This window comes from Bos javanicus, chromosome 2 (genome assembly GCF_032452875.1).
Source record: "Bos javanicus breed banteng chromosome 2, ARS-OSU_banteng_1.0, whole genome shotgun sequence".
NCBI classification, from domain to species: domain Eukaryota; kingdom Metazoa; phylum Chordata; class Mammalia; order Artiodactyla; family Bovidae; genus Bos; species Bos javanicus.
Genome location: NC_083869.1, coordinates 121,546,344 through 121,562,722, shown reverse-complemented (window position 1 = coordinate 121,562,722; position 16,379 = coordinate 121,546,344). Strand labels below are relative to the sequence as shown.

Sequence of the window (16,379 nt, the reverse complement as noted above, 5' to 3'; positions counted from 1 at the left end):
TCTAAAAACATTAAGCTAACAAAAATAGAATATTTGAGGCCAAATATAGCCCCCAAACTGCCTGTCTTATTGATAAGTTTTGCCTTCATTAATATTCTATATATTTTATAAACTGTCTCAAGTAATCTATGTATTTTACCAGGTTCTGTGTATTTAAAAAATATTTTTGAGCGGTCCACTAGAGAGAACTCGGCACTTACACTGCAGTGGCCCAGGTTCAATCCCTTAGGGAACTAAGATCCCACATGCTGTGTGACCAAAAATAAATAAATAATCTTTAAGATAATTTTAAGTCTTTGGCTTCCTTAGATCTGATTAGCTGGTCATTATGTTATTTTGTGTTGTTTTATTGTGATATGGCAAGTAAAATTCTGGTACTTAGGATCATTTACTTCCAGAGACATCAGCTCTGCTGTTTCTTTGTTCCTTTTCCCTGCATCATTAACATTCTCTTCCATTCAGTTTCCTGACAGAACTCTAAGCTGCTTATTTTGTAAATGTTAATTTAGTTAAAACTAGCTATCCTATAAATCCACTTAACGAGATGCAAACCACAGTGTGATGCAGTATGATAAAATGTGAATGAACTTCTTCACCCGCAGATAAAAGTTGCCAGTATTAATAGGCTAATATATAATAACAGGTAAAAATTGCCAGTATTAATAGGCTAATATATAATAAAGGTAAGCCCTACTAATGTATAAGTACATATTATATACATATATTAGTAAAAATATACATGTATGCTTTTCTTCCTATGTCCCAGTTGATTTTGTATCTCATACTTTGGAGACCATTATGGAATAAATATTTTGAGTGAGCAATCCACCCCAGCCTAGGGGAGTCAGGGAAAGCCATTAAGCTAATGAGACCTGACCTATGGATGTGATTTGTCAGCAGCAGGGTGGAAATGATTTCAAGAGAAAGATCGCTAGGCTTGGTGGTTGGTAGCATTTCGGGGAATGATATTTAGACCTAACCCTGATGACAGTGAAATGCCATTGAAAGGTTTTAATCTCAGAAGTGACATGATCAAATTTATTTATTTATATTACTTGGAAGCTCTGGGGAGAATAAATTAAGACTGCTAGAAGATTCTAATCAGGAGATTCTTCAAGTAGTTGGTGGGGTTTTTTTTTGTTTTGTTTTCTTTTTAATTTATTTTTGGCTGTGCTGGGTCCTCACTGCTGAGCGAGGTCTTCCTCTAGTTGTGGTCAGGCTTCCTATTGTGGTGGCCCCTCCAGCTGCAGAGCACCAGTTCTGGGTGCACAGGCTCAGCAGTTGCTGCTTGCGGGCTCCAGAGTGCAGGCTCAGCAGTTGTGCCTCATGGGCCTAGTTGCTCCTCGGCATGTGGGATCCTCCTGGACCCAGGATGGAACCCGAGTTCCCTGCACTGGCAAGCAGATTCCTAACCACTGGACCACCAGGGAAGTCCCAGTAGTTAGTTCTTAAGTAGTATGGTAGTCCTAGCAAGAGATGTTCATAGAGATTGAGAGAGAGTTACAGTAGAGAATATTGTTGTTCAGTCACTCAGTTGTATCTGACTCTGCATCCTCATCGACTGCAGCACACCAGGCCTCCCTGTCCCTTACCATCTCCCCGAGTTTGCCCAAGTTCATGTCCATTGCATCGGTGAATCCATCCAGCCATCTCATCCTCTGACACCCTCTTCTGCCCTCAATCTTTCCTAGCATCAGGGACTTCAACAGTGAGTCAGCTGTTAGCATCAGAAGACCAAAATACTGGAGTTTCTGCTTCAGCATCAGTCCTTCCAACAAGTGCTCAGGGTTGATTTCCCTTAGTATTGACTGGTTTGCTCTCCTTCCTGTCCAAGGGACTCTCAGGAATCTTCTCCAGCACCACAGTTCAAATGCATCAATTCTTCAGCACTCCACCTTCTTTATGGTCCACCTCTGGACCACTGGAGTAGCCTTGAGTATACAGACCTTTGTCCGCAAAGTAATGTATCTGCTTTTCTTTTTTTTTGTTTGTTTTTTTTTGTTTTTTTGTATCTGCTTTTCAACACACTGTTTAGGTTTGTCATAGCTTTCCTGACAAGAAGCAGTCATCTTCTGATCACAGTAGAAACTTTGAATTACCAGGCTTGGTTATTGGTTTCATTGGAGGCTAAAAGTGGTTGGGGGACAGGAATAGAATTAAGCATGACTCCTGGGCCTCTTGCCTTGAGCAGCAGAGTGGATAGTGTTGCTGTTAACTGAGTTGAGTTTAAATCTGGACATTTCGAGCAATCTCTGTGACCTCCAAGGGAAGATGTCCCAAAAACAACTGGATAGAAAAATCTGGAGCTCAAGAGTGGAGCTTGGGGTTGGAGATAGAGGTTTGATCATCTGTTTATTATGTGGTGGCTGAAACTGCTGGAATCACTGATAGTACCTATGAAAAATGTATCATGGGAGATGGGCTGACAAGAGAACCTTTAATATGCAGAAAGAAATGGATCAGCAGCCTTAATTTGAAGAAAGTTAATGAGTGATGTCTCATAAACCAATGGAAAAGAGTACTTTTTTATTTATTATAAAATTTTATTTATTTTTGGGTGCACTGGGTCTTCGTTGCTGCCAGTGGGCTTTCTGTAGTTGGCAGAGCGTGGGGGCTACTCTCAAGTTGCAGCGTGAAGGCTTCTCATTGCCATGGCTTCTCTTGGACCACGGACTCTAGAGAGTGGACCAGAAGTATGGTGTACCGGCTTAGTTGCTCCGCGGCATGTGAAATCTTACTGGAACAAGGATCAAACCTGTGTCCCCTGCATTGGCAGTTGGATTCTTAACTACTGGATCACCAGGGGCATCTGAAAAGAGGGTTTTAGGAAGAAGGAAATGGCTGTCAGAATTGAGTGCTGCCACGAGGACCAGCAAATAAGGACTGAGATTGAATTCAGCGTCATGCATTCCATCAGTGTCTTTTACAAAAACAGTTTGACAGCATGGAAGCAAATTGGAGTGAACTAAGATGAGAGATGAGAGACAAACTGTTTCAAGAAGTTTGAAATAAAGAGAAAGCAGCAGATTAATGAGACTCTTGTAAAGTCTAGGCAAGAGATCATGAAGATCAGAGTTAGGATAATGGCAGTAGGAAAAAGAGACAGAGTCCAGAAATAATTAGGAAATAAAGCCCCTTTTCTTAGTGATTGGATATAAGGATAAGGGAAAAGGAGTTGTCAAGGGTGACTCACAAGATTTGTCTTGAAAAGCTGAGAAGATACTGACTGGTACAGATCCTTAATTGTTTTTATCAGTGTTTTCTCAACCTTTCCATTTATTGTCACTTTCCTAAGAAGGCTTCTTAGGCATCTTTTTTCCCTAATGCGTCCCTCCCAGAAAATTTTAAAACACAGATACACTGTATGGTTTTTTATGTACAATAAGTATGTCTCTGCTTTATACATAAAAAGAGTAAACATAAAACTTACTTTATGTTCAATGCAAGGTTCAGAATGACTGAACAAGATGTTTAGATTAAATTAAGACAATTTACATTTAGCTAAATTTTATAGCTGTATTTGCTGGGTAACTTTGATTTAATTACTTATATAAAGTATATCAAATTGCATATGCAAATTAGTATTTATAAATACAGAAACAAACTAATCAAAACTTTAAAAATTATATAAAGCTGTTCATTTTGCAGCAAAAGTGAAACAATAGAAAAAGTCAGTTTCTTGAAATTATTGTAAGTAAACTTTTTAACTTTTGCTTGATATGAGAAAATAACAAGCTGCTAGATAGTCATTCGGATAGTTAACATTGTTTATTTTTAGCACTTGGTGTAATTAATTGGAACAAATTTTAATTTGTAGAATTAAATAATAAAATGTAAAGTTTTAATTACCAAAACCCATGTCACATACAAAAGCACTGGGGATCAAACATAAATAACATCCACATAACAGGCATGCTCCTTGCTCAGACCACTCTTGTCATATGACTTCAGAATTCAGCCATCAGTGAAGAGAAAGTCCCCCAGTCATGGCCATCTGTTTGCCAAAGCTTTGTAGTACAGGCCTTCTATACTTTTTTTTTTTTTTTGTCAGCCTTTCATGAAGTCAGTGTCACTGCTGCTCCATGGAATACTCAAGAAAATCCAGCAAGAAAAATTAAATACTAGGGAATAAAACATTATTGATAAAGGTTGAGCTTTGGAGGGCCACATACCATTGTAAAGTCTAAGTTCTTCCCCTCTCTCATTAACCGGTTTCACCCTTTTGAGTGGATAACACCTTCAGCAGGGTCTGGGATAGAGCCCTGTATAGTCAAATATGATTAATATTTTCTGGCAAAGCATTTGAACACTGAGTGAGATTAATAAGGGCTGTAAGAAAGGCAGTGCCAAAGAATGCTCAAACTACCGCACAATTGCACTCATCTCACACGCTAGTAAAGTAATGCTCAAAATTCTCCAAGCCAGGCTTCAGCAATATGTGAACTGTGAACTTCCTGATGCTCAAGCTGGTTTAGAAAAGGCAGAGGAACCAGAGATCAAATTTCCAACATCCACTGGATCATGGAAAAAGCAAGAGAGTTCCAGAAAAACATCTATTTCTGCTTTATTGACTATGCCAAAGCCTTTGATTGTGTGGATCACAATAAACTGTGGGAAATTCTGAGAGAGACAGGAATACCAGACCACCTGACTTGCCTCTTGAGAAATCTGTATGCAGGTCAGGAAGCAACAGTTAGAACTGGACATGGAACAACAGACTGGTTCCAAATAGGAAAAGGAGTACATCAAGGCTGTATATTGTCACCCTGCTTATTTAACTTATATGCAGAGTACATCATGAGAAATGCTGGACTGGAAGAAACACAAGCTGGAATCAGGATTGCCGGGAGAAATATCAATAACCTCAGATATGCAGATAACACCACCCTTATGGCAGAAAATGAAGAGGAACTCAAAAGCCTCTTGATGAAAGTGAAAGAGGAGAGTGAAAAAGTTGGCTTAAAGCTCAACATTCAGAAAACAAAGATCATGGCATCTGGTCCCATCAGTTCATGGGAAATAGATGGGGAAACAGTGGAAACAGTGTCAGACTTTATTTTTTTGGGCTCCAAAATCACTGCAGATGGTGACTGCAGCCATGAAATTAAAAGGTGCTTACTCCTTGGAAGGAAAGTTATGAGTAACCTAGATAGCATATTAAAAAGCAGAGACATTACTTTGCCAACAAAGGTTCATCTAGTCAAGGCTATGGTTTTTCCAGTGGTCATGTATGGATGTGAGAGTTGGACTGTGAAGAAGGCTGAGCACCGAAGAATTGATGCTTTTGAACTGTGGTGTTGGAGAAGACTCTTGAGAGTCCCTTGGACTGCAAGGAGATCCAACCAGTCCATTCTGAAGGAGATCAGCCCTGGGATTTCTTTGGAAGGAATGATGCTGAAGCTGAAACTCCAATACTTTGGCCACCTCATGCGAAGAGTTGACTCATTGGAAAAGACTCTGATGCTGGGAGGGATTGGGGGCAGGAGGAGAAGGGGACGACAGAGGATGAGATGGCTGGATGGCATCATTGACTCGATGGACGTGAGTCTGGGTGAACTCCGGAAGTTGGTGATGGACAGGGAGGCCTGACGTGCTGCAATTCATGGGGTCGCAAAGAGTCGGACATGACTGAGCGACTGAACTGAACTGAAGTAGTCTCATGTTAGTTTTTGTTTTTAATATTTATTTATTTGGCTGTGCTAGGTCTTAGTTGCAGCATGTGGGATCTAGTTCTCTGACCAGGGATCGACCCTGCCCCCTGGAGTGGGAGCTTGGAGTCGTAGCCACTGGACCACCAGGGAAGTCCCCTCATGTTAGTTTTATTCAGATTTTGTTGCTTAAATGTATTTTGAGGTTATATATACTAAAAACATTCTTAATTTCAGTGCTCTTTTGATTTCAGAAATCCAAATAAGGAGTTGTGGTCAATGAAGTGTATAAAGAATGAATGAAGAGCAGGTTTATGGAGACAATGCTGACTTAAAAAAATTTTGTTTAAAGCATTTGAGGTGCTTATGGAACATGGGTAGAAGGAACACCTTGAGTGTTAGGTATGACTGCAGATGTGGATTTGAAAGTCATCAGCCTTTAAATCTTCCAAAGAAACAATAATTGTAAAGAGACATGATTAGAATTGCTTATTTTGCAGTGAGGTAAATGTTAGAGAACCAGCCCTTTTTAAAAAATCTGGCTCATTGGTTCTTACAGTCTAGCTTTGGAAGGAATGAAGATGGAATAGAAGGTAAAGATGAAGAGAAAGGAGCTACAGTGTTAGGAGAAAGGAAGAGGAAAAATCATCTATTAGTGGAGAGCAAGGAAATAGAATTGTTCTTTTCGACTCTTAACTTCCAGGAAATTGCCCTCATGGGGAATTGAAGATTTTCAGAGTAGAATCTGGAACAAAAAAGGAAATACCACTGATTCAGCATTTAGGGCCTAGACACTTTCACATTACCTCATCAGTCATATGGGGCTATAAAGTTTATTATTAAAATGAGAAGCAGAGATTCACAGGAGTGGGATGGGAAGCAGTTCACCTGACTCCCAAATCAATGCTCTATCTTACTATATATTGGAAGGAGTTGACAGGGTTTGAGGGGCAACACTGAGTGCCTGTCTGTAGTCCTCTAATGAGGACAGAGAGGATTCCTTTTGTGTGGCCTCTTAGTCTGGCTCTTCCCAACATTGTCTCAGGCTCTTTGTACATAGGGTCTCAGAAGATCACATTCCAAAGCCAGCTCCTTTTTGGATTAATTTATACAGGTTAGAGAAATCCTACTTTTAACTTGTCAGAATGGCTGTTGGAAAAGCTCTTTCTCCTGTTAACCAAAGGTTGAAATGAAGACCTGAACAGAGGGATTTGTGTAATCCTCCCACAGGTAATGCAGAACCCTCCTTGTCGGAAGACGGGATGCAGGGGTGCAGTGCTGCAGGACAGGGACCAGCAGTTCACTGTTGTGTCTCAGAGACATTCTGCTTGTGGGCCTTTGTGTTTATACCTCTCTAACCCAACTGGTCTTGTTCCTCAAACCAGCCTTGGGTTTTCTGATCTCTTTGCTTTGGACTGCTCTCCCTCCCCCACAATTGCCTTCAGAAATAATAACCATCTAGCCTTCAAAGACTACTTCAGAGCTCACCACACAGTAAAAATAGTTCTCACTTCCACCCTGTGATGTCATTGCACACTTAGATTCTTTTTTTTTTTTTTTTTTTAATTTTTTTGGGCCCTGCTCCTTGGCGTGTGGGATCTTAGTTCTCTGATCCTGAGCTCCTTGCAGAAGAACTATGGAGTCTTAATCACTGGACTGCCAGGAAAGTCCTTTTTGGTTCCTGATGGTGTGAAACTAAATTAGATTATAAAGCTTCCTGAAGGCAGAAACTTTAGCAGAGTGCCTGGCACATACATTTTATTAAGTGAATAATAAATCACTTGTTTATATGAGTCAGTTTAGAGATTTAACCATTTGGATTTTTTCCCCCTTGATTCCTTGAGCAGTATGAGTACTTGGGAGTTATTCAGTGAGTGTTTTGGCATTGATGTAAGTGTAAGGTGAGCGCTTTGATTTTCCTACTTTTAAGTAATTCATTATAGTTCCTTATAGCACCTCGTGGTAGTGGCAGCGGGGTGTCCCTAGGAAGGTAAGAGCCTCTAGATTCTGCAAAGTCTACAAGGGATATTTGGAGCTTTTCTTCTGGAGAAATCGGACTACAGCTATCCTGTTGTTTAGTTGCTAAGTTGTGTCTGACTCTGCAATCCCATGGACTATAGCCCACCAGGCTCCTTCTGTCCATGGAATTTCCCAGGCAAAAATACTGGACTGGATTGCCATTTCCTTCTCTAGGGGATCATCCTGACCCAGGGATTGATCCCATGTCTCCTGCATAGGCAGGCGGATTTTTTTACCTCTGAGCCACCAAAGGAAGCCTGTAGCTATCGTAGACCTCACCTGTATCTCTCGCCACCCCTTACTTCCCCATTCCTAGGTCTAAGCATTGCATTTATATATATCTATATATATATAGATTCAAGGGCTAAAAGGACTAGTAAATGCTAGGAGAGAATTAGGACTAGAGAACTGGGACTATCAACTATCTGGTTGATTCGATACCTCAGAGTGCCATGCTTCTCTTAGGTCTCGAGCTTTGAATATATTAGTTGTGTGTACAAAAGATAGTTTTCCCCACATGATCTTTTAACCAGACCTCCTGGTTTATAGATTCAGCTTTGTTTCCTGGAGTGATCATTCTTCAGCCCAGTCCTGTGAGGATGTGCCAGAATATGAGCAGCCTTATTATGGCTCCATTATGGACTAATCCAATTGTCCATAGAGAAGTCTCTCCCATTGTCTTGGTGATTAGCAGTTCTGACAGGCTTGCAAATAACCCCCTGAGAGCCTCATTCTGTCGGACTGTTTCAGTACTGTTTTCTTGTTTGCAGTATTGCTTGGTCATAGAGCTCTGAGAGAAATTCCAGAAGTTTGAAAAACTATTACCAAACCCAGTCTTACTTTGCCAGAAGAGCATTTTATTTTTCACAAAGCACTTTTCGTGTGTATCCTCATAGGACCTTAACTGTAACTCTGATGTAGAGAGGGTAAGGGTAGGAAAATTGAGATCCAGATAACAGACTGGTTCTAAATAGGAAAAGGAGTACGTCAAGGCTGTATATTGTCACCCTGCTTATTTAACTTATATGCAGAGTACATCATGAGAAACCCTGGGCTGGAAGAAGCACAAGCTGGAATCAAGATTGCCGGGAGAAATAGCAATAACCTCAGATATGCAGATGACACCACCCTTATGGCAGACAGTGAAGAGGAACTAAAAAGCCTCTTGATGAAAGTGAAAGAGGAGAGTGAAAAGTTGGCTTTAAAAAAAAAAAAAAAAAAAAAGTTGGCTTAAAGCTCAACATTCAGAAAACTAAGATCATGGCATCTGGTCCCATCACTTCATGGCAAATAGACGGGGAAACAGTGTCAGACTTTATTTTTGGGGGGCTCCAAAATCACTGCAGATGGTGACTGCAGCCGTGAAATTAAAAGATGTTTACTCCTTGGAAGGAAAGTTATGACCAACCTAGATAGCATATTCAAAAGCAGAGACATTACTTTGCCAACAAAGGTCCATCTAGTCAAGGCTATGGTTTTTCCAGTGGTCATGTATGGATGTGAGAGTTGGACTGTGAAGAAAGCTGAGAGCCGAAGAATTGATGCTTTTGAACTGTGGTGTTGGAGAAGACTCTTGAGAGTCCCTTGGACTGCAAGGAGATCCAAGCAGTCCATTCTAAAGGAAATCAGTCTTGGGTGTTCATTGGAAGGACTGATGCTAAAGCTGAAACTCCAATACTTTGGCCACCTCATGCAAAGAGTTGACTCATTGGAAAAGGCTCTGATGCTGGGAAGGATTGGGGGCAGGAGGAGAAGGGGACGACAGAGGATGAGATGGCTGGATGGCATCACCGACTCAACGGACATGAGTTTGAGTGAACTCCGGGAGTTGGTGATGGACAGGGAGGCCTGATGTGCTGCGATTCATGGGATCGCAAAGAGTCGGACACGACTGAGCAACTGAACAGAACTGAACTAAGTGACACCCAAGGCTGCACACTTGTTAAATAGCAAACCAGAAATCAGATAGTCTGTTCCCTGTTCCCAGTGTGCCTGCTGGTGGTCCATCCAGCACAGCTCCCTTCTCTCAGCCTAAGTATTTCTAAAACAAACCCTTGGAGATGGTCTGCCCATTCACATAATGTTGAATTTTTAAAATAGATTTCAAGCCCTACACCAGAACTGGGAGGATTAATTCAAATGGTTGTTTTTGTTTTTCCTTTAAAGTGGCAGATAGCCTTCAGATGACTACCTAACTACTTGCTAGTCCCTACAATTTTCTACTTCTGTTCGTATCTGTCTTGGTATCTTCTGACATTTGTATTCCCTATCTTGGCAAGAACTGGACCACATCTCATTGATGGATTTAGACAGGCAATGGTTAGGGTGGTAGAATCCAAGAAGGAACATTGACATTTCTTCCAAGAAATAACAAAGGAGTTCCCGGTGGCTAGTATGCTGTTAAAGTAGAATATATGTAATAGAGCTTTGACTTTAGTCAGAAAGATCTGGATTAGCGTCTCCCACTTATTATCTGAGGCCTTCTGCAAGTTGTGCCTCAATTTTCTCACCTCTAAAATGGGGGTTTTATATGAGCTTAGACTTAAAAGCTAAGCAAATTATTACTAACTCATTACCGATCAAATTTGAATTGTCCCTGGGAACATATCCTCTGTAGAGGGTATAACCCTCTGTAGAGGTTAGAGATGACCTTGGCATTTTGAAAGAGCTTTCAAAAGGGATATCTTGATTTATAGTCCAGATCTAATAGATAAAAACATTCCACTATGGTTAGAAGCTTTGGAAAACATTCTGGACTGGACTTGAAAAGAGTGCTTCATTCACATCAAGCAGTGAGGACACAGATATGTAATTTTCAGCAGGAGCATCATGCTCCTTGCCTGCCTTGGTGCCTGACAGAGGTGTCCTAGCAGGACATGGAAATAAGTAGCATGACACATGAAAGGAACTTATATACAGCAATAATTTGTTAGTTCAGTAGATTAGTTCTGTCACAAAAACTTTGAAGGCATGTTAGTGCTAAATTCGTTAGAAAGGACTTGTGTGAATCACAGGATTACCCTAACATGCTATTGCTATATATAATGCCTAAAAACAATAGGTATGCATATGCAGAAGAATGAAGTTGGACTCCTGCCTTACACATAAAAATTAACTTAGTGGATCAAAGACTTAAATGTAAAGAGCTAAATCTATAAAACTTTTAAGAAAGCATAGGAGTAAATCTTTATGACTTTGGATTAACAGCATTTTCTTAGATATGACACTGAAAGCACAAGTACCCCTCACTCCCCCCCAACCAAAAAAAAAGATAAATTAGACTTAGTGAAAATTTTAAACTTCTGTGCTTCAAAGGGCACAGTCATAGATAATAAGAATTATGTAAGTGCTCACTCATAATTGCTTTATTTTGGCTGACAGGTAGCTGACACAACAAAATGCAAGTCAGTTTTAATAATTAAATGATTCTTGGGTTCTGCTTATCTACATTCATCTTTTCTCATTTTCTATACAAATGTGTATATTCCTTTTCCAGATTTTGGGTTTGGTATTTTTATTTTGTTGAATTTATTGTAAAACTAAAATTTTTAAATGTTGAGTTTAATATTTGAGAGTATTCATGTGCTGTGTGCTGTGCTATAGATTCTTAATCTCAAAGATTTAATGATCTGGAAGTGAGAGGTGATGAGTTGTGACTAAAACAGGGTCCTTGATGGTTGTCAGTGGGAACCAATTTATGGTAACAGGTGTCACAGATAAACAAAGCTGGACACTAGTTAAAGTGGTAAGGACAGATTTTAAAAAGTAATATACTATTGCAATAGGGAAAATTATGAACTGATTTCAACGTTGATTTGTACAGAGTTAACTTTAAAAGAAAAAGAAAGGATGAAGGAACAAGGGTCGGAGTGAGAGAGAACTCCGTACGGTCAGGAAAATGAAAAATTACAAACTGCAAGGAAGGGGAGGTGGTTCACATGAAACCAGCCGGGCTTGCTGCTGGTACTTATTGAAAGTAGTCTCCTACCCTCCCACCGAGCCTGGGAAACAGGAACCCTATTTTCAGATGCTAGCTAAAACAGTAAATTCATTCAGCAGCCTTGAGATTTTCCCAGGCAGGCACTTTTAAGTGTGGCTGGGGTCATCTAGCAATGTGACCTTGAGCTGTTAGAAACTATTAGTGTTTTTTATTCACATCTTTATAGGCCATGGTTGAGCCTCCTCGAAAAAGGGCTCAGAGGAGCCTGGATAGAGTTTAGTTAAGGACAGAATCTTTGGTACAGCTGTCATCTTAGAGGAATAGAAAGTTCATGAGTGACTCTAAGACCAGGTGAATGGTAATGGCATGAATTCTGAACCAGGGAAGCTAGGGAAAGTAACTGGTTTAAGGATACAGAAAGTGAGGTGGAGCTAGCCAGTTAGGCATTTGAAAGTACACTTGACAGATTGTGACACTAGAGACTTGGTACTTGGTATAAAAGTGGACCTTGAAGCTAAGGGAGACCATTGGGAAAGGAGGCTGCTTCTGCTGAGAAGAGGACTAAAGGTAGATACACTGACGCTGAAGGGTTGGTGTTATGAAACCCGAGGAGGAGTGGCTAGAAAGGTAAGAGAAGGGCAGAGGGTGGTGCCCTCGGAACCACGGGTAGAGTTTCAAGAGGGCAAAGTGATCGTCAGTGGCAAAGTAGAAAGTCAAATACAATGAATTCTGACAAGGTTACTGGATGCGGCTGTTGAAGATGTCTTTTTCTGAGTCATTTGTGTCCTGAAGTCTTTTTTCTTTTAAGTTATTTTTCTTTTCTGCGCGCATGTGTGTGTGTCCTTACATCGGAGCGCTTCCATTCAGTGTTCATACCCATTCTGGAGGAAACTTATGGGTTCTGGATTTCTAGGAAGAAATCGTTTTAAAATCTGCTTTTAGAAGATCTGCTCCCCTCTAGTCCCAAGGAAGATTCCTTTGCTGTACCTTTCTTCCCTTACCTTATACTTGCTGGCAAACACGTGTTAAGCATCTGTTACGGCTAGACCATATATCTGGGACAGTGTAGGTGTTCAGTAAGTATTGAGTAGGTATTTAAACAGTAATTCATTCAGCAAATACTTGTATATAGCATAAATGCTGGAAATACAACAAAAGTTTTTGTAGAACTTACACAGCTTATGGAGGAGAACAGATACAGATTGTAAATAGTGTAATGAAGGAAATAAAACAGGTGTTCTGACAAAAATGGAGTCGCTTACTTTGTGGTGACAGGGGAAGGACCTAGCAATTCTAAGAGCTAGGGAAGAGAGTTGTGGGCTGAAAGAAAACAGGAAATGTGAGGACTGAGTCCAGAAACAGCTTGATAGTTTCCAAATACTGAGAGCCATTGTGACAGGAGTATTTGATGACTGAGGGTGAAAAATTGAATGAGATGAGATGAAGATATAGACAGGGCTTTATGTGAAGATTTTACATGGGAGCAGTGGTACAGTCTGGTTTTGTTTTGTGGTGGTGGGTTGGGGGTGAGTTGTTGTAGTTGCCAGGCAAGAGATGACTTTGGGAAGGGGTGCTGTGCTTAGTCACTCAGTTGTGTCCAACTCTTTGTGACCCCACGGACTGCAGCCCCACAGCCTCCTCTGTCCATGGGGTTTCTCCAAACAAGAATCCTGGGGTGGGTTGCCATGCCCTCCTCCAGAGGATCTTCCCAACCCAAGGATCGAACCCATCTCCTGCATTGCAGGTGGATTCTTTACTGTTTGAGTCACCAGGGAAGCCCATGAATACTAGAGTAGGTAGCCTGTCCCCTCTCCAGGGTATCTTCCCAACCCTGGAGCTGAACCGGGGTCAATCGGGGTCTTCTGCATTGCAGGCAGATTTTTTACCAGCTGAACTACCAGGGAAGGGGTGAGAGAGATGTAAATACATTCAAGATACATTCAGGATTTGTCAGTAGATTTGATCAAAGAGATGTGAGAAGAGAAGGAATCAAGGATGATTTTGTTTTTTAACTTAGGGTTTGGATTAAGTAACTTGTAAATACTCTTGCTATTGACGACATGGGGGGAGTTAGAAATTGTTAGTTTCGGATACCAAAGTGAAGATTTTGATGTGTGTGTGTGTACAGTCACTAAGCCGTGTCCTATTCTTTGTGACTCCATGGACTGCAGCAGACCAGGCTTCCCTGTCCTTCGCTAGCTCCTGGAGCTTGCTCAAATTTGTGTTTGTTGAGTCAGTTATGCTAACCATCTCATCCTCGGCCACTCTGTTCTCCTTTTGCCTTCAGTCTTTCCCAGCACCAGGGTCTTTTTCAATGAGTCAGCTGTTCACATCAGGTGGCCAAAGTATTGAAGCTTCAGCATCAGTCTTTCAATGCATGTTCAGGGTGATTTCCTTTAGGATTGACTGGTTTGATCACCTTACAGTCCAAGGGACTCTCAAGAGACTTCTCCAGCACCACAATTTGAAAGCATCAGTAGGTAGTTGCAATGAAGACCCAGCACAGCCGTAAATAAATAAATAAAACTATTTTGAAAATTAAAAAAAAAAAAGGACAGAAATTTCCGTCCATGTGGAGTTTGTAGGTGACCTTGATAAAAGCAGTTTTTCTTTGGAGTAGAAGGAATGAAAGTCAGATTTGATGAGTTAGAAGAGTGAAATAGAGCTCACAGAGTCTACAGTATTGGCAGTGCCTTTTTTTTTCCTTTTAATATTTATTTGGCTGCGCTGGGTCTTAGTTGTGGCACGTAGGATCTTGTTCCTTGATCAGGGATCAGACCCAGGCCTCCTTCGTTGGGAGTGTGGAGTTTTAGCCAGTGGACCACCAGAAAAGCTCAGCAATGCCTATTTTTTAAAAATTGGTTATTTCATTATGTTGTTATATGTAAAATGTGTAATATTCAAGAAACGTTACATTAATTGTATGTGAATGGAGACTTAGGGTATGTAGATGACTTTCAAGAAGAGAGATCTGATTGCCATCAGATTTAGTACCATCTGGACAGCCTGCCGTTAGATGCCTCCTATGTGATGTGGTATGCAGCATAAAATATCACCTGTAGCTCTTTTCCAGTTATCGCGGCGTAAGGAACTATGAGCAGCAAAGTCTCCCGCAACACCCTTTACGAGGCGGTGCGGGAAGTCCTGCACGGGAACCAGCGCAAGCGCAGAAAGTTTTTGGAGACGGTGGAGCTTCAGATCAGCCTGAAGAACTATGACCCTCAGAAGGACAAACGCTTCTCGGGCACCGTCAGGCTTAAGTCCACTCCCCGCCCCAAGTTCTCCGTGTGTGTCTTGGGGGACCAGCAGCATTGTGATGAGGCCAAGGCTGTGGATATCCCCCACATGGACATCGAGGCGCTGAAAAAACTCAACAAGAATAAGAAACTGGTCAAGAAGCTGGCCAAGAAATATGATGCCTTTTTGGCTTCAGAGTCTCTGATCAAGCAGATCCCCCGAATCCTGGGCCCAGGCCTGAACAAGGCTGGCAAGTTCCCTTCCTTGCTGACCCACAATGGGAACATGGTGGCCAAAGTTGATGAAGTGAAGTCCACGATCAAGTTCCAGATGAAGAAGGTGCTGTGTCTGGCAGTGGCTTTGGCCATGTGAAGATGACAGATGATGAGCTTGTGTACAACATCCACTTAGCTGTCAACTTCCTGGTGTCATTGCTCAAGAAAAATTGGCAGAACATCAGGGCCTTGTACATTAAGAGCACCATGGGCAAGCCCCAGCATCTGTACTAAGGCACAGCTTAATAAACTATACTAAACCATCAAAAAAAATATATATATATATATCACCTGTATTCTTGCTAAAAAGAAAAAAAAATATGTATATATTTTTTTAATTTTTATTTATTTTTGGCTGCACTGTCTTTGTCACTCATCTGGCTTTTCTCTAGTTTCGGTGAACCGGGCTACGGTTGCGGTGAACTCTTTGTTACAGTAAGTGGATTTCTCATTGGGTGGCTTCTCTTGTTGTGGATTATGGGCTCTAGGTATGCCAACTTCAGTAGTTTCGGCTCACAGGCTCAGTAGTTGTGGTGCCAGCTCAGGTGCCAGGCTCAGTAGTTGTGGCGCCAGGCTTAAAGGCCACACAACATGTGGAATCTTCCTTGAGCAGGGGCTGAACCCATTTCCCCTGCATTGGCAGGCAGATTCCTAACCACTGGACCACTAAGAAAGTCCCCTCCCCCAAATATATTTGTAACTTAAATCTGTTCTAACCCCTAGACCTAACTTCCCTTTTGCAGGAAAAACAGGGCATAAGGTTACTGTGTCAACAAAGATCCGTCTAGTCAAGGCTATGGTTTTTCCAGTAGTCATGTATGGGTGTGAGAGTTGGACTATAAAGAAAGCTGAGCACAGAAGAATTGATGCTTTTGAACTGTGGTGTTAGAAAAGATTCTTAAGAGTCCCTTGGACTGCAAGGAGATCCAGCCAGTCCCTCCTAAAGGAGATCAGTCCTGGGTGTTCATTGGAAGGACTGATGCTGAAGCTGAAACTCCAATCCTTTGGCCACCTGATGCTAAGAGCTGACTTATCGGAAAAGACCCTGATGCTGGGAAAGATTGAGGGCAGGAGGAGAAGGGGACGACAGAGGATGAGATGGTTGGATTTCATCACCAACTCAATGGACATACATGGGTTTGGGTAAACTCCAGGAGTTGGTGATGGACAGGGAGGCCCGGCGTGCTGCGGTTCATGGGATCACAAAGAGTCGGACACAACTGAGCGACTGAAGTGAACTGAAGGGTATAAATTAATGAC

The 16,379-nt window shown here is 41.4% G+C and overlaps 1 protein-coding gene and 1 pseudogene across 1 annotated transcript in view; both read left to right on the top strand.

Annotated features, from left to right (window-relative positions):
* The window catches only part of KPNA6 (karyopherin subunit alpha 6), a 59,377-nt gene that overhangs the window by 6,132 nt on the left and 36,866 nt on the right, over positions 1 to 16,379 (top strand). The window lies entirely within an intron of this gene.
* LOC133231212 (large ribosomal subunit protein uL1-like) lies at positions 14,664 to 15,375 on the top strand (annotated as a pseudogene).